Below are 26245 nucleotides of genomic sequence, written 5' to 3'. Positions count from 1 at the left end.
TCTGTATTTTTTTATCTACAAAAGCATCTGTTTTTCAGAAGTGCTGAAAGGTCTGGATCACTACAATGACCTCAAACATTAGAAGTTGAACATCGGGCACACCCTTTGGAAAAGCTGAATCTTACTGTAATTCTGTAGCTCAGCCAGTGTCAAATATCCTTTTTGAAGCTGTTTGCCTCCTTGTAGGCAGCAAACTCATCTGGTACTTCTTTGTTAGTAGGTAGATTCAGGGAAGAAATCCTCATGTTGGGGTACTCAGTATTCAGCTTTCATTTGTTTTGTATCCGTCTTGTATTCATCTTTCTCCTATTGACAGAAAAATATTTGCTAGTTGCTATGTGAAGAACTATTACACAGAAATTTGACTTCTAGAAGGTTTGCTGGCCATCTGTGGTCAATCCAGACATCTGGTTGTGCTCCAGGAAGATCAAGTGGAAGGCCAGGTCTTCTGTTCTGCGTGTAATTATTGCTAAGAATTTACAATGGGTGCATTGTGCTGCAACCTTTACCAGTGTCACTGATGATTAGACTGTTGCAATACTGTTTCAGTAACGCAATATGACACTATATTTTAGATTTATCTGTAAAATACCAGTGCAGAATTTGGCAGCTTGGTTTTGGTTTTGTTTCCAGGACACATTTCTCAATGAATTTCTCAAGTTTTCCTCTAGACAACCTGGGACCTGTCTCTTGGCCAGCCATTGCTCCTTTTTGTCCTGAAGTGGCATTGCAGAGGTAGGAAGGATTTGAAAATTTATCTGGAAGTACAAAAGAGATACTGGAACTACAAACCAAGAGTGCTTTGCCATGAGGATACCAGTCTTGGTCCTTGTACCTGAACTCTGGATTTGAAAAACTGATTTATTGAACCTGAATATAATCCAAGGCCTGTCAATTTCTTAGCCTTTCAAGAGCATAGGGGGATTTGCCAGTGGGGGACTGTAGCATCCCATGAACTCTCTCCTCTCAGTCAATTCCCAAGTCCTCTGCCCTGGCACTGGCAGTGACTAACTACCACAGAGCAGTCTTCCTGGGGTGAAAAGACAGATTACCCCATGGACGTCTGCCTCACTGAACCGTGATTTCTCCTTTTCCTATTCCCATTGGTTGGATACCCCTGCTGGCTGCACCCTCTCCCCTGGAGACCAGTCCCCTTTGCCTTGTCCTCAGCTCCACCCCCACCCCTTCTACTTATTAGGCTGCTTGCCGCATGCGCTGCGTCTCTTTCCCTCTGTGTCCCTTTCTGGCTGGTGCTCCACTGGAATAAAACCTTGCAAAAGCGCCTTTCTTGCCTCTCTCACTGAGCCAGTTGTGGTGAGTGTTGAGTGGGAGTCTGATTGCATTGCCTGAATGTTAATGCAACCTGCTTTTCTACAGGAGAGGTTTGTTGGGAAGAGATAACAGGCAGCAGCACCCACTATTCAACACCGGCATTTTCAGAGGACCCTCAATAAAACTGTTGGATGTTTAAATGACCTTCAGTCTATGGAGAATCAACATGACATTTGTACATCCACACAAACCTGATAGCACTTTCGAAAGAGGGATAAAGGCACGTGAATAGAAGGTGTTTCACTGGCCAGTTACTGCTAATTTTTCCAGAGACTTTTGAAAGACATTTTTTACCAAAATCTTTTAAGGAACATGACATGAGACAGAAGATCCTTAAATAGATAAATAATTTATGAACAGTAAGAAATTGAATGCATGAATAAAGTATCAATTCCTGGAGCAGGGTGAGATCAGCAGGGGGATTAAATTATGATCTGTGGTGGGACCTTTTATGTTCAGTGGGCAGCAACATAAAAAAAAAATTGCTGATGAAACTGAATTACTGAAACCAGAAAAGATGAGGGACATCTGTAAAGATCTGTAGAAGGATCTATTGGATATCTTACAACATAGATAAAAATAAGTTGACAAAAATAGGGGGAAAGTGGTCTTAAATCCACCTGTTAAATGGCAATTTTTGAGCTAACCAATACTCAGGATTGAGATTATGCGTACCCAACACATGCAAGAATATACCAGCTCAAGGTTGAGGAAGCATATAAAATAGTACGGTATTATGGGAGAAATAATAGAGTGGCACATTTTGCCATGCACTTAAGTCCACAAGTCTATCAGTTGTTGTAGTTGGAAATTAATTGTTTTAGAACTGAAAAGAGACAGAAGAGGTCAGTGAGGGTACAAAGCATCTTCCTAATAAGTGTCACTAATGATGTCAGGGACACCCTATGAGGTCAGTAGAGTGTATCTGCCCTGGTGTGCTGAGTCTTTCCCAGGCTCAGCTGAGGCTATGGCTGGGGATAACTTCTGTCTATTTGTTTTAGAGTTGTCTCAGAGAGCTGCTGTGAAAGGCACTAATTTTTAGTGGATGTGAGGCTGTAAAAATAAACAAAAGTAATTTTGTTGAAAGTATCCACTCTACTACATAGTGGCAGAATCAACCCTTCTGTAAACACATCCAGTTATTTTTCTTTTTAAAATCTTTTTCTTAAAAGCCAGTTTTCTGTGCCACTTCTCAACCACAATCTCACTATTGTAAACAAGGAACATGTAAAACCTAGCAGTACTGACTTCCATACAAACCACTAAACTGCAGTTGCAGACGTGAAGATTTAGCTCTTCTCATAGCAGAACAAGGGAGAACCTCACTGCAGTCAGCCATGTCTGGTGGACAGAAGAGAAAGAGATTGAAGGGCTATTTTCAAGGTTACATGCCATCAGTTATACTGCCTAGATCGAAAGTTCCAGATGCAGAGGGAATGCATTCCCCACTCTTTTTTTTTTTTTTCAGCTCACAGCCTCCCGCTTGTTTTTTAAATTAATTTTTGGCAGTAACATAACTCCTGGACTCCTGCCATCTACTGCTTTAAAAACTGCTTTTGAAAAGAGAGAAGGAGTCAGAGAGAAAGCAAGGGGTAGAGGGAGTATGAAAACCTAATGGAGCCAATTGCAAGAATACATAGCTAACATTTTTTCCTACAAAGATGATACATGATTTATTTTTTTGCTGAGCCTGTTTCTATGTTAGGCCCTTTGGGAGAGAAGACGACTGTTCAGTAGAGATTACTGGGTATTTCAAAGTAGCAACAGGACAGCTAGGCAGAATGAAACATATTGGTATTTTATGGGGTTTCAGTAAAAGAATGTCTGTGTAACACGATCATTCCTTGAATCTTTAAAGCATGAAATGTTTATAGTTTAAAAGATGGAACCATGGAAACACAGCCATATAAAAGTAGGGTAAAGATTCTTCTTATTTTGGGTTTAACGGTTTCACATTGCTGAAGAAATGGCACAGCATCCTCATCCTGCCCGAGCAAGATACATCAGCTGGTCTGTGTTTGTCCTTGACAGTGATTTGGGTTGGGTCTCAATCTATTTCCATTATTGTCCTGTTTCATCATGCCTTTGGTCAGCTGGGGTTGGAATAGCTTCTCTACCCATTTCCTTGGTGTCCCATGGAGCTGCTGCTGCCCTCATCTGGTGCCGAGCAGTGCCCTGTGCAAGCTGGGTGACCACTTTGCAGCAAGACTGGAACTGATAGAGGCTCTTGTGGCACTATTTCCTGGAGAATTCAGAGTAAAACGTTACAGAAGGATCTCTTTATGCAGTGTATGGATTAGTGCAAGTTTGAAAAGGATAGATATAGATCAGTTCAAGTGTGGAGAGATATTTTTGGTCTTTCTGCACTCTTTCTTCTTCAGAAGATCTTGGAAGGGAGGATGTGTGTTGGCACCTTACTGATAAAAGCCAGAAGTACACATGCCAGCCACTGGGATATAGTGATGGTGGTAAGCTATGGTGTTGAGAATTAGGAAAGGATAGGGGTGTCATCATCCATCACTGTGCTGTGCTTACGTGAAGTCAGAGTCCCTGTCCTTCCCCATATCTGTTTTCCATTGTAGGGCTTTGCCAACTGCTGGCCAGGTCCTGGGCAGCTGTCTGCACTGCCATGCTGATCATCATTCAGCTCATCAGCTTCCTGTTGTAAAAACAGCCACCTTACAATTAACACGGATGTGAGCTTCCTCTTTATTATTTTCTGCTGTAATTTTTTCATTCAGTTTTTCCTTAATTGTTTTGAACTGTAGCCCTGGTTGGGCTCATCAGCTTCCATGTGCTTGGAGAGGAAATGCAGAATTTGCCTATGTGTAGCACTGAGTAACAGGATAATTACCTCATGGTCCATATTTGTGATTGAGGAGCAAAAGGCAAAAAACAAAAAAAAAAAAAAAAAAAAAAAGAAAAAGAAAAAAAAGAGGGGACAAAAATTATTATTGTTAAAGGATAGAAATGGTTCTTTGACTAAATATATTGCACCACAGACATCCTGATATTTTCAAGTAGGATATCTTTAAATAGATACTGACAGTTGATTTATTCTTGCATGCTGAGCTGTTTTTGAAGTGACATATGTGTAAAAGAAAATTTGAAAGATATTATGGCATAATATGAAAAGAACTGTTGTTTTCATAAGTGACCACATGGTTTTAAGATTTAAACACCACCCTGAAATTTTGAAAAACAGTAACATCATCCTGTTGCACAAGACCTGCTGAAATGGTGCTGGGGAGAAACAGAAGTAAATCTTATTGTCGACATTGTCCTACAGAAGGGGAAAAGAGACTGTAGGTTATCAGACAGTGCAGCCTCTGCTCAAAGCAGTCCTCACTACATTCATTTACTTCAATTGTACTGTTCATCTCAAAGAACTAAAGGGTGCTTTTTAAGGCGATATCTTAAATAGGGTTTTAAACAGCACAGCACTGCAGGCTGTGAAGCAGCACAAACATCCCCTGGAGGTCAGTAAATGGGCAGATATGGACCATGCATAACTAGCAAAAATAAGTCATAGATAATTTGTTTTGTGTCTCAGTTGCTAATGCTACTAAGACATGAAAATGTAGCAATTAGAGCTGATAATGGTGAATGAGGACTAGCCTTTTGCCCATCAAAGTATGTAAATTCAAGTTACCTTCCTGGACTGTTGCAGGGGGGCAAGCTTCCAGCAGCTGCAAGTAGTGCAACACAGGAAGAGCAGACCTGCATATAGATGTAAGGGTAAGGGCCACTGACTATGTGCTTGGGAGATTTTCCATCGACAAGGTGTCGAGGAGTGGGTGGATTGCATTAGTTGACTTCCTGGAATGCATTTGCTGGTCCAGCTTTTTCCCCAAAGGAACCGTTTGGTGACCTCTGGGACTGCTCTTGCCATGGTGAATCAATGGGTGGGAAGTGGCAGTGCTCTCCTTACCCTACCTAAAGCATTAATGTAAAAGACACCAAAATGTTCAGCTTAATGGAAGTTGAGCACATGGTCCCAAGGACAGAGGGGTCCCTGCCTCACAGCTATCCTTGCTCCACCCTGTCCTCCATCACATCCTAACATTAACATGTTGAAGAGCCCATCTCCTCAGCCCTGTGGATAACTGTTATGCCCCTAGTAAAAAATAGTGATATTTGTTTCACAGCTGCCTGTTTATATATTTGTGCAGCCTCTTCCTTATCTCTGAGGCATTTTTTAAATTCCCAGCATTGTACCCTGCTCTCTTGCACTCCCAGGCAAGACTCTCACATAACTCTGTGCCTCCTTGCCACGCAGTGCTGAGCAGCTAGTTACTGTATGTCTGAGGGAAAGTCCATAGCAACCTCAATATTCTGTCTGAAAAGCAGCTGCTGGTCTCAGCAATTGTCCTAAGGAATGATTTATAGTTGATCTGCATCCTGATATGTCTAATATTACTGAGGAGAGGATAAGTCAGACCTGTACATCTCTGTATAATACCATATTGTGGGAGACTTCCACCTTTTCTTCTGCTGCAGACAGAAAGTGCATATTGCTGGAAAAGGCAAGCCTTTCAATTAAGTTTACCAAATGTGTGTTTCAGTTTTAGGATGATACCAGATGTGCTTTAGAAAATTGAATATATAAGGATTTGGGATATTTTTTACAGAGCTCTATTAAAGGATTAAAAAATAATGGCATCATTAAAAGAGGCAAGGAAGCATTTATTAGGCTGTCAAAAAGCATTGCAGCCTCAGATAAATCCACTCTTCCTCTGCCCCAGGCACTGTTTTCCTGTAACTCAGGGAGTTGTCAGTGGAAGAGTCATCATGACAGATGGAGTGCAAGGGTGAAATGACAGGCTGGCGTTTCACCTTTAAAAAGAACATAGACAAGCACATGTTGGGAATTAGTCCTTTAGTGATTCTTACAATTCCAGTGGGACAGGGACTAGGCACCTTGGAGTTTCCAACTAGCCCTTTGGAAGTGTGATGGCTCCAGTAAGGTAAATATAGACACTTTGAGTCACATCAGTTAAAATCCAAGCCTAAAATGTAAAAATTGAGCAGGAGTTCTAGAAAATAGTTTTCTATTTTCCTATTATTTTTAACATTGTATTGGTCAAAAATACTTGATTAATTAATGCTTGCTTTTCATGATTGCTCTTCATAATGAGAATCTGTTTTAGAGAAGAAAAGGTTGTAAAAGGCAAAATAACTGCCTTTTACAACCTTTAAAGTAATAGCCTAGCACCATTGTCTTCCATAACTTTATGCTTGTACAAATCTGCTTTGTGTTGTATCTATTTTGAGACAAGCCTGTGCAGAAGCTTGTAGGAAAAATGGTGGAGAAAAATGGTGGAGGAAAAAAAACTAGGAAAAAACCTCTATACAGGGAAACTGGAATGTAGAGACTGTTAGACTGGATTATATCCATCATTCATCTAGCCTAGCATCCCACATCTGAGAGCTGTCAGTGCCAGATGCTTCAGACAAAAGTGCAAGAAACTTTCAGACATGGGATTGTCTTGATTACTGATAGTTATAGTTTTGCTAAAGCTCTGAAGAGTATGTTTTAATACCTCTTCCAAAATGCTTGTCCTTGATGTTTCCAAGGTTTATACAAGCATCTAGCCCTTACTGGTGACCTTAGGGTCTGCTTATGGGAACAAATCCCAAGGTTTAATTCCATCTTGCATGAAACATTTTTTTCTGTACCATCCTGATCGTCCTGTTTCATATAAACCTTCTTGTGAGGGAAGATAAAGAACAGAAGCTCTTTATATAATTTCTTCCTATGAACCAGTACTCCATGTGCATTTTATACTGTCCTGCTTTTTGTCACTGCTATGAGGTGAAAACTCTGAACCTTAAAACTAGAAGAGAAAGAAAAGATTCAGGAGGGCAAAATTGCTCCTATTTTTACTGGGTTGAACATTTGAAGCAGACAAATATTTAAGTATTCTTGTAGAATAAAACTTAAATCTGTAAAAGTGAATTACAAAAATCTGAGTCTTTTCTCAGTAGCAGTTTATAAAATTATGAAGAATTGCTTTTTCCATTTGTGAATCTGACAATGCAGTAAACATCTTGTTGATCAAAATTTGGTAGCAATAATTTTTTGTTTCAGCTTTGCTTCATATGTTAAAAATGCAAGAGGATTTAACTTTGGAGCAGAGAAGAGTTGCTGTAGACCAGAATGTTTGATGTTTTGTTTAAAGGAATGTCAGTATTGTGTTTTCCACTTTTTTTACGGAAAAAAAATAGTTTAGGACAGGGAGAAAAAAACAGTGCATATACTTTGTATGTGCTTGGAGCTTGCTTAACCTGTCTTAGTCAAATGGCTTAGACAATGGCAAAGAGTGAAGGGAGAATGAGATGTGTGTGGAAGTTTTCACATAGTAGAAGTGTCCTTGATGTACTTGCAGATTATTTCTAGAGCATCCAGATGTTTAAATGCAGTTGTTTGAGGATTTCTCACTGCCACATACAGTTAAATTATAGTGCTTACAACTCTTGTGGTTTGAAAATGTGTTTTTGTTGTTTCAGGAGGGGGAAGGGAGGATGGAGATTTTTATTTTTGGCAGGATCCCTTTATAGTGAATAGAAGAACAGAGCAACTAAGAAAAATAACAAAATAAAAGTAATCAACAAAGCAGGACTGAATAAATAAAAACTTTCCTTTTTTAAATCTGACATTTTTTCTTGAAATGATGTCAACTGTAGTAAACTTTTCTCTAGTTTTGCAAACAGCTCAGTAAAACTCAAGCTATTTAGATGGATCTTCATTCATTTGGGAAGTCAAACTATCAACATTTTGTTGTTAACACTTTGTGGAATATGAACGTTGATTTGAATGTTACATTCTCCCAAGGGCACTAGCTGCCATTCCTACTGGAATGAAGCCATCTAGGCATATGACATCACTGCTTTTTGAAATAGGAAAGGGACATCTCTAAAGGTGCAGAGCATCTGACATGAAAAAGAGAGGACACTTAAAATCTGGAAATTGAATTGCACTCCTAAGAGCCTGTTATTAGTTTCTCCATGTTGTTTGTACTTATGTGAAGTGGAATTTCCCACATTTTTATTGTCTTTATTTCAGCTTAGGCTTTACTTGATCACAGGCAACTTGGCTTTCATCCAAATATGGATATTTAGAGGGAGACAAACCATATTTTTTCTCCAGATTCTACTGACCCATGCAATATTCAGCAATGCTATTGTGAGCATAAAACAAATGGAAATCAAGAAAGAGTCCTGATTTCAATGCTAAAAGCCCATGTCAGCCCCTCTAAGAAAGTAGGGAAAAAAAATGCTACTTCATACCCCTTCCCTTAAGTTATTGTTGTACTAAACCACCTTTAGCTGCTGGGAGCATTCATATTAAAAAATGGAAATATTAACAGTATGGTAACTAATAGTTTCATAGGGGTACAAAGAATATTTTAAATGAAGGGAATAGTTAACTTCATTTTTGCACACTGTGGAAAGGATATATAAACTGTTTTGACATGTCCAGATGCTTGTTTTAGAACCACAGTCTTTCCAGACATTACTCAATCCACCTGACATTGGAGAAGTAGGATTTGTCACTAGTTCTTGACATAATGTGTTTTCATGCTGAATTCAGAAACTTTTAACTCTATTAATGTTGAGTCATTCATGCTAAAAATATATTTTTTTCCACAGTCCAATCTATTCCAATAGACATTACTCAAGGGAGAATGTGCCACCTGATATGAATGGAAGAAGTTGGGAGTAAAGCCATTAAGAGATCCCTCCATTGGTAATTTTTAGCCACTCTGCCTTGAGGAGAACCTTATTGTTGCAGACATTTACAGTTCTGTCATTGTTAGGAAGCCATTTTCCATACTGGTTTATGGGACTTCATTAGAGGTTATTAGTGAGTAAAGATTGTATTCCTGCTTTCCTTCAAAAATGCACATGTACTCTTTCAACAAATTGTATTTGAAGTGATTTAGGTCAGATCCATTTAAGTTAATATTTGATTTCCAGGAAGTCAGATCTTGTCTTACTATGGAAAAACTTTCCTTAGTTTTGCTACCAAGTCACGGAGAAGCTGAGGCTGTCCCTGTGCCAGCAGAGGGGTTTGGACCCCATCACCATAAGTGATCTAACACTGGCGCAGGAGGATTATTGCCTGCAGACAATAAGATGCTTCTTCCAATTGACAAAAGAAGGTCTCAGCTGCCTCTTCATTACTAGGAGGTTCACAGCCAACATCACCAGAATATTGCACACATTGGTTTATTGACTAATTCGAATTTATGAACTCTTTCCTGGTGACTGTGTGTCATCACCTCTATCCCCTGTCATTCCCTGTTTAAAGCTCTCTGCTCAAGGTTGGTCTGCCTGTATCATACTACATCACAATATCAAGGTTGCAATCATAGTTTTAACTACAGTTAAATCAGGTTGAGGTAAGCCCTGGATTTCATTTTATCTCCTAACAAAAAACTCCACTCTCCTTTTTATTTATACTCATTTGGGCCTACTATGCCCATTTCTTCATGAAGGGAGATGTAAAAATACACCATATTCATTAAAAAACCCATTATTTCCCCAACAAAAACGTTGACCTCTGAGGTGAGTCAGTGGGACTGTTCATTTAAATGTCCCTTTTACTGTAAAGTCCTAATGCTTGGGTGGATTTTACATCCCTTCTGATGGTTAGCAAGAACTGATATTTGATACTGAAATTGGTTAGATAGTAATTTTCAAACTGAGTTTTGCATATTAGAAAGCAGGCATTCTTTATTGCAGCATGCTGGTCACTTAGAGGATCCTTCCCCTAATAAGTGTGCCAAGTGTCAGGTTAACAATGTTTTATCATACACACTATATATATTCATTAGTTATCCCCACTTCCTTTACCTTATTTGACATAGTCACACCCCTTATTGGAAGTCTTTTTATGATTCTCTGGGATCTATCTTCAATGTCCAGTGTCCTTTTTAGGTGTCTGTTCCTCAACCCCTACATTTGAGTAAGGTCAGTATCACTGTTTTGCATCACTTCAGCTTTGTCAGCTTTGCAGAGCTGAGCTGGCATCCTGCTTGTGTTTTGCATGAATTCCGTTTCCCTAAGTTACATCCTTTATCTGTTTCTCCAAGGTTGTGCTGTTCTGTTCCACTGTCCTTGATAAGAGTAAAAGATTGTTCTTTCCTGCCATCCTTATCAAGTGAATAAAATGCCGTTCTGTTCTAGTCTTTTTATCAGTATGGGCATGTAGGAAGAGGTATAGGATTTCCCCGAAACAACTAAATCGCTGTAGAAATTATTTATCATTCATTCAATGTGAGGGTTTTGGCTTATTCAGATGTAGGACTTTGTGAAGTCATTTTCTCTTTATTTCTTCTTTTTGTCTCCTGAACAAAGAGACTTTAAAGTCACAAGTGATGAAACAAGTGATGTGTCCAACTTCCTTACCCTCTGCTCTCCCTGGAAAAAAGTGTTGCAAGGGCATTTTTCAGTATTTCACCTTTTCATGGCTTGACATCCCCTCCAGTTTAATCTCCTTGGTCTTCATTTGATTTTATAACCACTTCCTGCTAAGGCAAAGAAAGGATCCCTTCCCCTTCCCCTTCCCCTTCCCCTTCCCCTTCCCCTTCCCCTTCCCCTTCCCCTTCCCCTTCCCCTTCCCCTTCCCCTTCCCCTTCCCCTTCCCCTTCCCCTTTCCTTCCTTCCTCTTCCTTCCCCTTCCCCTTTGTTTTCCGTTAGGCTTTTTTTTTGTTTGTTTGTTTGTTTGTTTTGATTTTTTCTTTTTTCTTTCTTTTTTTTTTTTTACCAGGAGAGCACAATTACTGTGCTCCCGTAGACCTAGCTGCTCTGCTTAGCCTCCACTTGCTGTGTCTGCTATGAACCAAACCATCTTCTCTGCTGCCAGAGGAATGAGGCCTGCATGCCCCATACCTGGGCAAAGATGAGCATAGAACCAGCAACAGCAACAGCAAAAAACTAGACGAGCCTTGCATGATATGCTTCCGGAGATCACCATTTCTTTGGGGTGTGGGGGAATGGTACGTAGCTTGTTACACAGTAGACTGGTGGCCACTCCTTGCCTTCTTTAATATGTGCAGGTCTGGCTGGGGCACCCGGTCCTGACCTGAGGTGTCACCCTCAAGCTTGGGACCTAAGAGGAACCTCTGCAAAAAGCATGATGAAGAAAAAGGGCTGCTTGAAGCAGAGCCTCATGTGAATGGGCAAACAATTCTAAATGTGTGTGGGGTGTTTGCTGTTGTTTATTTTCTTTTTTGTTACTGCAGCTTCTTTACAGCTTTTCCACAGTCAGCTTTGCAGCTGCCAGCAGTTTTTCAAATTAAATGCTTCTGATTGTGGTCAGTGTCAGCAAATACAGTGTCTGCAGCCTGTCTGTAGTGTTTCCAAAAATGTGTTGGAATAGCTTGGACAGAGGACTAATGTGTCAAAAATACTTCCTGAAGTTGTGATGGTAGGGAGGGCTACAGATGGTGTATCATGAGATGCTGAAATAAGCCATTCACTGAATAGTGGGGAAAGGAGGGTCTGGTAAAGGTGAAGCTGTAAAGGAGGGTTCATGTTACATAGCCACCATGATTTTTTGCAGAGCTGAAACTTTGCTGCATTTTGCTCCCGTTGTGTTTTTTGACTAGGCAGGTGGATATGCCAGTGCCTGCTGAGATTTGGGAATGAGGAAGGCATAAAACGGAGCACTGGTTCCTTCCCAGGTATTTCGGATCTAAATCATTGCTCTACCAAGGACATTTCTTCATCAATGATGTCTCAGCAGATCCTGAGAGTGAATAAGAGTACAGGTGGGAACAAATATTAACTTGCACAGTTACTTAGCTGCTGTTTAGCCATGGTTCAGGTTTCACACACAAAAAAGACGGCTGTAATCCACCCACCTGGGTGTCTCAGGCCAGCACAACCCGACAGGCTGTTGAGACAGGCTAATGTAGGAGGGAGACAGGGTGTTCAAGAGGAGCAGTACATCAATAAGCAAGGAGGAGAAGGGAAGGATCGCAGGACTAGCGGGGGTGACAGTGTGAGAGTTGACAGGAGGTATGGATCAGCTTCTGTGGGAGAAAGGGTGCAGGCTTGCACATATGGAATGACAGAGCACAGAGCATGTGAATTCATCTGGGAGACCTGAACTGTTGTGATGCCACGTCCTGAGTTCTGCATCCTTTACAATGCTGCACCTTATTATACACTGGTGTTCAATCCCTGTGTGGCATTTAACCTGTGGATCTCAAAGCAAGGCCTTGAATGAGGTACTGAGGCCCAATTCTCCAAGAAGAATGAAGGGAGGCAAAACAGCTTACCTCCAGAGCAGAGCTAAAGTTCAGTCTCCAGCCACCCACTGCCTGAGACCCATTGAGGCACAGCTCTGTGGCTGTTGTGATTCTTTAGGGCCCCAGAAACAGCCCTCAGAGCTGTAGCCATTTGATTCTTATACTTGTTTCCTGTTAATTCACTCCTCTGCTAGCATTTGCTCTTGGACAGAACTGGAAGCAGAGTGTTTGGCTCGTTCAGTACATACATAGGAACTCTGTCCTTGGGTCTTTGAGTGATGTAACTACAGTCACAGAGGAGACAAATGCACAGCTGCCATCAGCTTAAGGAGGTCTGCTACTTGCCATGTGTATCTCCTGAAGTCCTGCCCTGGTGCACTGCATGAGACTGAGGGGTGCCAGGCACAAGGAATCTCACTCAGCATGTCCACCAGTGACACTGGGACATTGGAACCCCTGTTTTCAGTGCAATCTCCATCTCTGGGAAGATATTTACCGTGAATTAGCTGTTTATTCCCATCTGTTAAGGAAACTTACCAGTCTGACCATCCAGGAGCCACTCAGTTGCAGTCCCACCACCACAGACTGTCACTGCTGAGATTGCAGCCCCTTCAGAGCAGGCAGCTCCAGTGACCTGACAGGAGCCCGCATGACTCCCTGCACACCCCATTCTCACAAAATCAGACCAGGTTTTCTATGGCAGTCTCAGACATCTCATTCCACAAAGTCATTTATTCACAGAGCAGTAACACAGAAACAGCTTGAGCTGGTACCTCCGAGGCCAACCCACAGAAAAGGAACCCCATAAGTTTTATACTGTTATAAAGTTCCAAGCATGGAAAGTCTCAGCATGGAAAACTTCCTCCTGAGTTTCAGCTCCTGCCATGTCTCTGAGTGTCTGGTCACCTGACAGGTACCACAGGTTCCTGTGCCCTTTGTTATACAAAGAGTTGTCACCAGTGCACAGCTATTGCCTGAGGCTCTATCTGCACCTTTCTGCTGCAGCTGCATACTGAGATATCTGCACTATATGTATTCTCTATACCACCAGAGAAAACCAAAGTGTGAAGCAAAACATAGGAGCTTCCATCCTGTTAACTGTCATGGACAGGGCATTCAGACACACATGAAAAACCACCTCTAGTCCACCCACTACAGCTACTTCAAGATATCATGTGTGTACACTTCTCTTCTATCACTCATCTAGTTGTATTTATTTTTGCCTGATGATATGCTGCTGTGTCTCCCAGGTGTGCTGGAAGCTGCAAACAATGTAAAAAAGAATGAGATTCAGTGAAGAATTGTCCTCCTACCCGTAAGCACTCTTTTTTTCTCCTTTAGTTCTCATATGGCTTCAAAAAAGCCCCTCCAGTGGTGGCTTCCTCCATTCTCTTTTTCTTTTTTTATTATTTCCTGGAGATTCGAAAGGACAAAGTGATGATTGTCAGCATTGGTCAGCATAAGGCAAGTAAGACTCAAAAAAAGACTATATATGTTTTTATTAATAGATAATAGAGATTCTAATCCTAAGTACTTTGAAGGTGGATAAGGATTATTATTATTGTTTCTAGAAGATTATTTTGTCCTGAAGGAGCTTGTACCACAAATTTATGAGAAGGCGGTGAGCAGCGCCTTTGTTATCCTTCCGTTACAAATGAGAACCTGAGACAAGCAAGAGTCACCCAAGAAAGTGTTTTTACCTCATTGTCCTGAGGTCCTGTGTCAGCAGCTCCAAGGAAGGACTGCGCTGTTTTCCCATGCCAGCTGTTGCCTGTTCTTTCCTGGGCTAGGATTCACTCCAGGTCTGAGAACCATGGATATCTGTTGGCCTTGCTGATTATAGTAAGGAGACCTCTGTGACTGCACTGAATTACAGCTCCTCAAAGACAGACAGGAGTCCCAGGGCCATGAACAAATACCAACCTGATAGCTTCGTATCTTCAAACACCTCCCTGCTCATGAGATTCGTGGTCTAGAATTCTGGATACATTACTCTCTGCTGGTCATCCCACTTTTTCCCTTCTTGTGCTGTCTGCTTCCACCCAACCAAAGTTAATCTCCCCAGTAGCAGGAACCTGAATCACTGTGAGGGCAGTTAAGACATTCAGTTGCCCTTGGTAGAGTAAACCCCTCAGAAACATGTGTAAGTAGAAGACAGCTACATGGCAGATGTTTATATATATGTACACATACACATATACACACACTCTCCCTCTTTCTAATGTCTTGACACGTGGAGAGCAGCTACACATGCAGCACACTTTGTATTGTACATCAACTTCAAACATAACCCAAATCAACCATGGAAATGGCAGCAATTATGGTAAGCTGATACCAAACAAACTCCAGGAACCTAATGGTTTCAATGGCAGTAAAAAAAAGTCCCTCATCACCCAGCTGCAGGGGCTGATATGAAGACAAGCCTCAAGGCAGCTTATGGCTTCCGGCTGTCATCAGCTATCAGCTCAGATACTTGATATAATGAATAATCAGTGTTTGAACTGATGGAAGTGACCTTAAAATGTGCTGGGGAGGGGGAGATTTACCCAGTATGCACTGGGCAGTGGAAATTGTGGTTGGAATACATTTACATGTATTTAAATGTCTGGACTATGGGGTAGAATTCAGACATAGTGAAAATAAAGGCCTTAATCACTAAATGGTCAAAATATGAAGATATATGAAACCAGGGAAAGGGCTGTGTAGAAGACACCAGCAGTTTAAGGACATGTACCTGGCAAGCTGTCCTTCTGAGGCTTATATTTATTTACAGATGGCAAAACGAGTGAGAAGCATGAGGAAAGGTTTTCAATAGGCAACTGAAAAATGAAATGGAAATTGTCTGCTTAGCAGGGCTTTAACAGCAAGGCTCTCAAGGAAGAGCCTTGCTTCCTTCTACCCTGGAGGGGATGTCAGAGACCTGCCTGACGTGGTGATGGCAAGAAGGATGGTAGGAGGGCCAGCTCCAGCAGCCTCCACATTTGTGCTGCTTAGTGCTTCAGCAGGGAAGATGGATGTTTTTCACTGACCATTCTCAAGACCTCCCATGGGGTTAGGGCTGTGTGCAGAAAGTGGGAAGAGCCACAGGGATTGAAAGCAGAGAATTAGCTGGCTCCCCCTGCATCTGTTACAGCTTTGAGGAACCTGACAGGAATGTGCTTAACTTTGTGCCAAGATTTGTGTAAAATTGTATTCCTGAGTTGCTTTGTCCTTTTTAGCTGGCCTTGTCACTTGCAAAAGTCAGGCTTTAGAGAGGAAAAATTAAACCCAGTGTGCAGATGTTACAGATGGGACAGTTGGCATGCAAAAGAAGCTTTTCTAGAATTGCAGATGCATGAAATGGCAAAAGCAGAGAAGTAACAGCTTTAGGTACCAGCTTTCATCATGCATCTCTACTCTTCTCTCCAGCACTGCAGTCCTTTAATTGAAAAATGACCTCTTCGGAAATTTGGAACATGGACAGATTTTTTGCTAAGAGACCGCCACTCACTTATCCCTCTTCTGGCTCTTTAATTTAGGTTAAATTTAAAGGAAATAATTTGAGGTTTGGAAGCAAAAATCTCCAGGGAGCAGGTCAGTAGTATGGTATGGAATTAAGCCAATAGTTGTAGAGATCGTCTAATTTGAATTGAAGTAGGTAAAGACAGGGAAACCAAACCAAACCTTTTCTATATGCATTGCTAGTGCCTTTTTTTTTGTACTGCATTGTTGCTCACAGAGCAGTGTGCAGCCACATAGAAGAGGTCTAAGTTTAGCAGATAAATACAGCCAAGTTTTTAAGCTCATGGATACTCAGCTGCCTGCTGAGTGCCTTGCTACCTGTTTTACATCTCTGTGGTTTGGGCTGCTTTACTTCTCAGGCAAAAACGGGGTCATGTTTCTCACGTTTACCATGGGGCGGTCAAGTTGGTAAGCCTTTACCAAAATACCATGGAACAGCTTGTGCAGTGTAAAGTTTGCACTTCTGCTTTCCCAAATGTAGCTTTTTCATGTGTCTGGCTGCTCTTGCTAGAGCACGACTCTACAGAGACAAAAAGGTCTTCTTCCTCAGGGCTGGTGGGGATGGTGAAGATAACCATGGTCTGTACCAGTACTGAGAGATACTCTGTCTTGCAGAGACACAAGGCTATAGCCTTTCTTTTTCCTTTTCTGCTCTCACTCCACCATCATAAAAATGTTTCCTATCCTTACCTAGTGGTAACATTAGAGCCTGTGATGTGGGGCAGGAAGGCTGAGAAATCAAAGTCCTCTTTAAATTCTCAAACCGCAGCAGGAACACTAGTGGAAAGCCACACTGCTCTTCTACTCCACTTCACGCCTGACCAGTCTTGGTTGGGGTTAAATATACAGCCCAGATTTTGCATTACTCAGACACAGCCCCCTTTTAAGCAGGAGTGTCTTCACATTTCCAACAGTGGTAGTGATTGATTTGATGAGGACCACAGACCCTTGGCAAAGGGGCTGCACCTGCACTTGCCAAATCTTCTGTTGTATTAAGCTGAAGTGAGGTTTTTATGCTGTAGTCATGAAGGCATTGATTTACAGAGAGGCTCTGGAATGACCAGTCTGCAGAGCAGGTCTGCCTGGTAATTTTAAAGGACTAAAAAAATTGGAAACAGGAAATTAGGAATATGCACAACTAAAATTCCTCTCTGCTCCCTTGAGTTGCCTTAATGGCTCTGTTTTACCTCTGTATGAGCACTCTTGGCTTTCTCTCCAATGGTGTTATTCTGTCAGAAAGAAGATAGCATGTTACCCCAGACAACCACAAATGAGCAAGAAAACAGAATTCTGTAATTTTCTTTCACTTTCTTAAGCCCATCTGCTCAAACATGGCAATTCTCTGGTGTAAGGGAGATCAGCCATTCTGTATCTAGCAGGTAAAAGTCATAAAACATAGAAGTCCCCAGACAATTCACAGCCACTGTTTCTGTAAAGAACAAACAAAGCAGAATGATACAAGGTGTTTGCAGTAGACACGTGGAAAGAGAGCAGCACATCTCTTTTTGTCTCAACCTCCTTATCCAGAGAAACAAGACTTCAGACGCATTTGCAGGGAAATGTACCAGAGGAGGCAGCGAGTGATGCTGGGGAAGTTGAGTGCTCGTTATCTTAATGGTGCACCAAGCCTGGAACATTTAAAAAAATAGATGTAGTCTTTGGAAAAACCACAGAACATACAAAAATATATGTGCTTATCTTCCAGTCTGGTCAAAAGAGACAAGTCATTCCAAGCACTTCTTCAAAAGTATTCTTTTTCTCTGTAAAATAGAATGCTGCAATTCTGGTGAAAAGTGCCCATGAAAACCAAGTGCTACCAGAATGCTATTTTTGTGAAAGAAAGCCTGTTGCTTACTTAACTGAAATCTCATGTTTTCACAGAGTTTGTGGGCTTGGCAGGTCTTTCATGAAGTAAATATTTACCTTTCTTACCACAAAGTGTCAACACTGCTTTGGGCCTAAATGTTACCTGGAATATAGTTCATTTTTATTATCTAGATCAATTTCAAAAAGTAAGAAATGACCACAATTTCAAATTAAATTTGGTAATAAAAATGAATTAATGGACATCTATGTCCAGGCAGCTCACACTACTCTTCAACACTGGGTTACTTAGTACACTCATAAGTCTGTCATTAAGCCCCTAAGTGTATGTATCACATCTAAATGTTTCTTTCAATTCCAAAGCACAGGATAAGGCAATAATTTTTAGAGTTCATATTTGTCAATGCAGACTTTATTGGACCATCAGTCAGGTGAAGCAACCAACAGTAAAAGAAGAGTGTCTGGCAAACACTCCTGTGGAAGCATGCGGTAACTGTGATTTGTGGTGACAGGGTTTATATTATATGTAAAGAGATGGAAGCCACAAATATGCCTAGCTCACCTGCAGATTTAGTGAATTTAAACAGCAATAACTATTATCCTCAAATTCCTATCAGTTGCAAATCACCTGGACTTTGCGTCTTAATGCCTTTGATACTCATAATTCTCCTAGTAAAAACATTTAGGCAGCCAGTAAGAAGGCAGAAACGATAACATGTGATTTAGGTGACTGGTTGCCCAAATGAATAACAAAAAGAGAGCAAATTAAATTAACATTTTCCAAATAGCTCTAAGCATGAATATAATTCTGCCAAGGTATTTGGTACAAACTTGCAAATAATACATTTGGGGAAAGGTACATCTGGTTTCTAAGTAATTTGCCAAGTTAAAAAAGCATAAGCAACAAGTTTACAATGTAATTTAGGGGCTTAATGATGCAGATAAGCATCTAGTGGGAGATTTATGTCTGTGTTCTTTTGAAAAATCCAAAAGGATGACCAATTTACAAAGTTAGGTTGCTAAGTACTTGTAAGATTTGGTCTTAGTTTCAAAATAACTGCACATTTGCAACAAAGGCCTTGGCCTGGGTGAGTGTGTAGCTGCACACTTTTTGCCAGTTCATGCAGGTGTGGGCTATGTGACACACATTCTGTGGAAAATAGATTCATATCCCTGCAGTTATAGCAAGACCACACTGAATGATTAATAATGGCTTGGCAGAAAAATATAAATCAATTCCTCCACAACAGCACTGGTGTTGTGAATTGAAGGGGGAACCTGTAACCCTTTAGTTTTTGCAATTTTACATAGAGAACACTTGACATTACTATATCAGGGCTATACATCAGAGGAAAACCAGGATTTTTTTTTGTATTCTGTTTCTATTAAAAAGCGGAAAAAAAAAGAGGGATTTCTGGCTTTGCAGAAGAAAAATTATGAGAGAAATTATTCTGTAATACAGATATGCTAAAAACCTGAAGGGGTACAAGGAGATTGTCACTAGAATAATAAATTATTTCCTTCAGTAGGAGGAGTCTGATCTTGTCCTGGAAAGAAAGGAATCTTTCTCAGCAAGTTAATTCCAGTCCTTATTGTAGAGGTTAGTGTTAAAAATTTTTCACAAACAGAAATACCTCAAGAACACAATTTCTACAGAAAATCCTACATAATTCTAAACAGGAATTCTAAACTGCACACAGAAACAGTTGTTTGGTGGTGCAGATCCTGATTACTTCAGCAATGCTTCAGCTAATCTCTGACATGCAGTTAAGGTAACCTGAACCATGCCATTTAAAATCAAAATTACTATCTATGCAGACTTTTATATCTCTGCTGACAAAGACATCATAAAGAAACAAACCAACACAAAAAGATCCAAACATTTGCTTTCTTTAACAGCTAACCCTTTAATGGAAGTTTCTTTCAGAAAAGTTCTTCTGTAAGAGAGAATTCATGTAAGGGCACACATTTCTAGCCTTGTGGGCTTGTTGCCCCGTTTTTTTTTTTTTTTCCCTCCAGTTTTTATTTTATTTTTTGTTTGGTTTTGTTGTTTTTTGTTTGTTTGTTTGTTTGGGGTTTTAGTTTGGTTTAGGTTTTATTTTTGTGGGGTTTGTTTGTTTATTTGTTGCCTTTTTCTTTGTTTTGTTTAAGGTTTTCTTTTGTCTCTAATTTTGCTTTGTTTTTGTTAAGGGTTTTGTTTTGGCTCTAATTTTTATGGTTAATTTTTTAATTAAAGAAACCTTTCTCCTGCAACAAAAATAGACATTTTCCCTGGCAAGATTCTCTGGAAAACTTGTCATTTCCCTGATCAAGTCTACCAACACCCTCTGGGCTGTTGACTGAGCCACCACTTGCTCCCTCTCGGTGCCAGTGTTGTCCAGCATGATCAATAAGGGTTGGGCTGTGGGCTGGAGGTGCATTTGTAGCACACAAACATCTGGAAGTCATTCCCGGCTGGAGTGGACCATGAACACACTAGGCAGACAGGATCCTATAACTTCTCTCCTGTCTCAGCCTTAGCTGCCTCTGATGGCCAGATAATGAGAGCACTACTCTGAGTGAAAGTGTTTATGTGTTTATGTGACTGCAGGTATGAGCGTTTTTTGCTGCTGATTTCTTACACACTCTGCAGACAGTGAGCAGGGACGTTGTGGGTTCAGGGCAGACCCTGAGCAGTGTGATGGGGTAGTGTACTAACCACCATCTCCCGGACCATGATGACTTCCTTTTGTCCTGCCTGTTGTTGCCTGTCATCGCTAGGGCTTTCTTCCTGGAAAACAAGTTTGACCTAGAACATACTGACAAGAAGGGTGTCAGCTAGCATCATCCAGCCAAGTGGAGTGATATTTTAAGGGTTTTTCTATTCCAATTAGTTTTCGAATAAGATTAGTATCTCTTGAATTAACTCACCAAACAGTTTGAAGTCCTTGAACAAATTTAAAAGCCACTGAAAAAAAAATTAAAAGCACTGAAAACAAGGTTCACATATACATATATATAAGCATTTGCCTGTGTACGCAGTCCCACTGGACCAGAGCACTGAACATGGGAAGTATATTCACCATGCAACTAGAATCCCATTGCATATGTGGTGGAGCTTCTTGAGGAGACAGTGTAGTCCTCAAAAAACAACCAGCAAAACACTTCTCTTGCCAGTCCTCCAGGAGAGGAAGGAATTTGGATATGCCTTTTGGAAGGGATTACTGAACACTGTGTTGAGAGCAGCACTGAAAAAATTATTACTGAGCAGTCTTTGAAGGCTGCAGTTTGGTGGTATACTGGGAAGTACTTTTAGCTTGTGATTAGGGTTCATGATTCTTGTGACCACAGCCACTGAGCACATTACAGACTTCAGCAACTGTCATTACTGCTGTCATTACCCCTTCTGTTCCATGCAATGACCACACATTTGGCTGGTGTGTAAATGCAGTCTGGAGCCAGGGACAGGACCCATTGGCCCATTGCACCATCTCAGCAGGTATCTCCAGGATCACCCCAGCACAGCCCAGGAGGAGCAATGGGAAGAGAAACCAGGTACCTTCCGCTACCTTAATTTGGACACTTGGCATGAACTAATTAAGTGCCTTGTAGCAGGAACAGGAGCAGTCCTAGAGGCAGGAGTTCCAGCTGTGCTCTGGCGCTGGCACAACAACATTGATCCAGTGCAAGATCAAGTAGCCCAGCTGCAACATGGAGCACTAGAGAAATGTGGCCCCAAAGACACAGAAGGGAATGAGAGTGACTAGCTGGAATCATTGCAAGCAGCTCAGCTTAGAAACTGGCCTGGCTTATTTTCATAATTCTTTTAAAAAATTTCAGTTATTAAAGAATCTGTATTCTAATTTTCCTGAAAATTAATGTAATGTAACCATATTCTGCTAGCTTTTTAAATTATTACAGGGCCTTTTTTCCCCCACACATTAATATACGGATTACTTTTTGGTTAACTAGTTAACTGTCTACTGGTGACTGGGTTATAAGTGGTTGAATAAAATTTATTGATGGTTTAAAATAAAGAATTTGAAATACAGATATACCTGCTAGCAGCCATGAGAGACTAAAATATTTTTTTTTATATATTTGTAAAATAAATATCTACCTTTCAGTGTTAGCTTGCATACTTTTCTAATCAATAAAAAATGAAAGGGTATTAGACTGAAACTACTCCAGAATCTGTTTCATCAGAAATTAAAGAGATCATTATTCCAGATTCATTATTTTCTGTTCCAATTGAAATTAGATTATACATAAATAGCAGAAAAATATCTTTCTCCCTACAAAAGCACTCTGGCATGAAACTCATAAACATCCAAGAGTGTGCATGAACAATAACAGAAAATAGATACTAAAAAAATATTTTAAATGTTTGGTAAATTTTGTTAAACAATTTCATTGGCAATAGAAACAAGAAATTTTTTTTAGTGTCCTACTGTAATTAGTAATGCAAAAATCAAAGGTATAAATCAAAGTAATATGTCTCATTATGATGTGTTGACATCTGCTGTTATTTTAGGTATCCACTTCAGGCACTTTGCTTATTAGGACAAGTCTTTTACAACAGTTTTTGAACTAAATTCCCATAATCCTTAGTTTACTCATGTTAAGAGCCTAAATAAACCTTTCTAGTTATGGTTTAATGGAGATATTTTGTTTCTTTACTGCCAAAGAAAATGTTTGCTACTTCCTCTTAAAGGAATGTCAGATTGATACAACCCTTCGTGTCTAATCTACAGATGTGTTTGTACTCCTGTTTCTAGATGATGATCAACAAGAGGTATTGGCTTACAAACATTTGTGTCTAAACCCACATGCTAAATTTCTTTTATTTGTGTAATTTTAGTAATTAAAAAAAGGCTTTTATAACATATGATTTAATGGTGTTGAACATTAGAGGATTCTTAGGTCTAAGTTGTTAATCAGTTGTTGAAGTGGTTCTCCAGCCTTTCATTCAAGATGACCACAGGCTAGAAGATTCATTTCAGCATGACAAGATTTCAGAGGATTGGAATATATATTTATAGCCTAAAGCATGTTTACAGCCCACTGGAAACAAAGCCAGTAAAAATGTGCTAGAACAACACACTTAATTCAAGTACAACATCTTGGATCCAACACAGAAATTGTGGCTTAGTACTTTGAAGATGCTCATGTAATGAGACCAGTTTTTAAAAGGAAAATTTTAAACTGCAACTATTCAGAAGAAAATAATGATTATGGGAGTGTAAGTGAGAAATTTCAGGCCACCCGGGGAAGTGGGTGAACAGGCCACCCAGGGAAGTGCTCAAGTCACCATCTCTAGAAATATTCAAGAGATGTATAGAAGTGGCACTTAGGGACATGGTTTAGTGGTGGACTTGGCAAGTTTAAGTTTGCCATTGTACTCAATGATCTTAAAGGTCTTTTCCAACCTAAATTATTCTGTAATTCTATATTTCATAGGGCATTTCTAGAAAATCAGGATAAAAAAAGATGTGACAGTGAGAAAGTGGCATCAGAAAGTCAAATGAAAATCTCATTTGCTAGCATTTTGGAAAAGTCTATATACATGGGGTTTTTTCCATGGATTTTCTTGGATTCTCAGTGTTTTACACACCAGCAGAGTATTTGAAATAGGAATGAAAGAACATTAGTTGTGCTCATTTGACCTGTGTGGGAGGGAATCCTTCTTAAAAATAGTATGGCATTATAAAGTAACTGAAGAATTTATTACAATGTGATAGAGACATAAAAGATTAAACAATGCCTCTCCCAAAGTTTCAATCCAGTGACCTTGTTGCTCTAGGCAGGCCCTATTGTCAAGTTCTTTCTTACCTTACCTTCCAGGTGGGCTTTGTAAGATCTCATTCAGTTGCTATTGCTCTGAGAAGGTGGTGCTCCTGCAACAATGTCTCATTGGGTGTCACCATCAGAAAGGTCAGAGAGAGATACCATTGGAAAACCTTAGTAAGTCTTCATTATTTCCTTTAGGCCCTGGGCTACAGTGTCTCCCTAAAGAAGATACACACCAAAGAATGTATAGGAAAGGATGCTGAATGTCTGAGGAGATGGAGTCATTACATGAAACCACTGTGCAAAAAGGCAGAAAGGGAGTTGAAACTGGGGAGAGAGAGATAGGAAGTACCTGTGACACTAGGTACAGTATACTCATGAGCAAAGAAGTAACTAAGAGAGTGGTCAGCTTAGTTTCAGATGCAGTTCTAGTTCAGCCAATGTGACTGAGCAAGGACAAGGACTGATGTAGAGAGAGGTAGAGACTGTACTCTCATGCCATTTTGGTACAGCTGCTCTCTGAAAGCAGCTTTGAGGCTTATGTTCCCATAAAATTCCTGCAGTGGTCACACTGCATTTGAAACCATCTGGTTCTCTACTGCATCTGATAGAGATAAACCTGGTAAAGATAAACCCTTAAAACTGAGAAGCTGTCTCAAAACTAGCACAAACCAATTTTGCAGTTTGTTTGTTCTCATATGTTTTGCCTAATTTGCACAACAGCAGCTGATGAAAGAACTGGTAAGGCAAAAACAAAAGCATAGTTTGTTTCATGAAGCCTAGCAACTATTAAAGCTATTGTGGATGAGGGTGATGAGCTACCTGTGCTTAAAGAAGACTTAAGGGCATGTTAATTCTGAACCTCCAGACCAAAAGAGGTTGTTTAACAGAGATTCTACCTATAACACATTGAATAAACAGAGACTTAGTTGTAAAATAGTATTGACTGAGGATTTGGTTTGCAAAATGGCATATTTTTGTTTTCATAATCCTTCTTTCAAGTTGAACAGCAACCACAAAATGGCATTATGGAATTAAAGTTAGTTTTTATTTTTCAGACCTAATAAAAAGCCAGATTTCTATAACTTTGAGTGGGTATAGATCATATTTTACAGAAAATGCATTATGCTGAAGGAAGTCTTGCAAATTCTTCATCCTCATGCTGAAATTTTGTCTTCATATTTGTGTTATCTGAATCCTTTTTCCAACTGATTTCACACTGAGGTGAAAACCATAATCAGAATAGAGGTTTTCAGATTTTCCAGTGAAACAGTGTGTGTACAGATGTTACAGCCGAGGTGAGAAAGGGTGTACCTATCTACACGGTGACACAAATGTGTATTATTGTACAGCACGGTGAGCTCTGTAACATATTGAGGTAGTAGTTGTAGGCTAAGCTAACTCCTAAGGATGGGCAAACATTTTAGCCATCTGAGCAAGTAGCTAAACCTTCTGTATGTCTCTGCATTTTATTGTGCCAGCCTTAGCAGCTAATCCTTCACCAGCATTTCCAACATGCTGGATAAATTGAGTATGGTGTGTGGAGGGTGATAAAAAGTCCATTATATGAACAACACAGGAAAGAGGAGAAAACCCCACCCTTAGAACAAAAGTGAGCTTGAAGAGGAGTAGCTGGTTTTAACTTTGTCTTTTTTTCTTTTTTTGAGAATCTGGAAGAAGAGTGCTTTTCTCCCTGTTCAAGTTTGTGAATGTGTGAAGATATTACAGTTGTCAAGGACTGTGAGAAGCTTCTGAAGGATCACGAAACAAGGCTGTGCTATGTCACACAGTTCAGTAAACCTGGGCATTGTTATCTGTGTCATTTCTTAAAGCAACTGAAACTTCTCACTGGGAATTTTATTACCTACGGCAATGTAAATTCTATGCAAATATATATTTAATAAATGTATGTATTAAAATCTATTTTTTAAAAAGGCCGTATCTTTTAAGGCTTGCTCTGATTCTCCCAGGTGTGTTGTCATTGCTATAGCAAAACTTTCCTGACCTCATGAAGAAGGAGGAAATAGGTCTGCTCAGTGGATGAGTGATCCAAATGCTTCATATTCATCAAGGACATAGTGCTCCATGACAACCATTACAATTGCCATTCAGAACAGTTTTTGCAGGTGGGATTTTCCCTGGCTTACAACAGAGTTTATGTATTGAATACTGCTAGGATCCCTGCCCCACCCTGTTAGCTGGCTGTCCCTACTCCTTTCAATGCTTCTTGCTTAAGCAGTTTGAATTTTGCCAGCATTTTGCTTGTGGCAGCCAATACTTGCTTGCAAAAGTTCAAACTTTTGCTAGTAGTGATGGAGCAGTTCTGTGTTGCACTGATTGGAAGTTTCCAGGCTGTGGATAGACCTTTACAGGCCCCAAACAGCTGCAGCTCATAACTGAACTGTATTTGCTGCTGGTCTGGCTTGTTGCTGGCAAGGAGGAGGATATTAAAATCCTATAAAGATACTATCAAATTAGGAAATACTGCACAGTGTGCTTTTGTTTCTTTTAAGGATGAAGAAACCAGATGAGAGAGAACTTAAGCTCCCTCTGTGCAT

The 26245-nt window shown here is 40.2% G+C and overlaps 1 long non-coding RNA gene across 1 annotated transcript in view; it reads left to right on the top strand.

Moving 5' to 3' along the window:
• Positions 1 to 11538, top strand: part of LOC135290355 (uncharacterized) — a 62109-nt gene extending 50571 nt beyond the window's left edge. The window contains exons 9-10 of the long non-coding RNA XR_010353122.1: positions 8986 to 9082; positions 11108 to 11538. This is a non-coding gene — a long non-coding RNA (uncharacterized LOC135290355). The remainder of the gene's footprint in view (positions 1 to 8985; positions 9083 to 11107) is intronic.
• Positions 11539 to 26245: the final 14707 nt, after the last annotated feature.

Source organism: Passer domesticus, chromosome Z, assembly GCF_036417665.1.
Source record: "Passer domesticus isolate bPasDom1 chromosome Z, bPasDom1.hap1, whole genome shotgun sequence".
In the NCBI taxonomy this organism is placed as follows: domain Eukaryota; kingdom Metazoa; phylum Chordata; class Aves; order Passeriformes; family Passeridae; genus Passer; species Passer domesticus.
The sequence above is the reverse complement of the archived record's forward strand: the minus strand, read 5'-3'. Positions and strand labels throughout refer to the sequence as shown.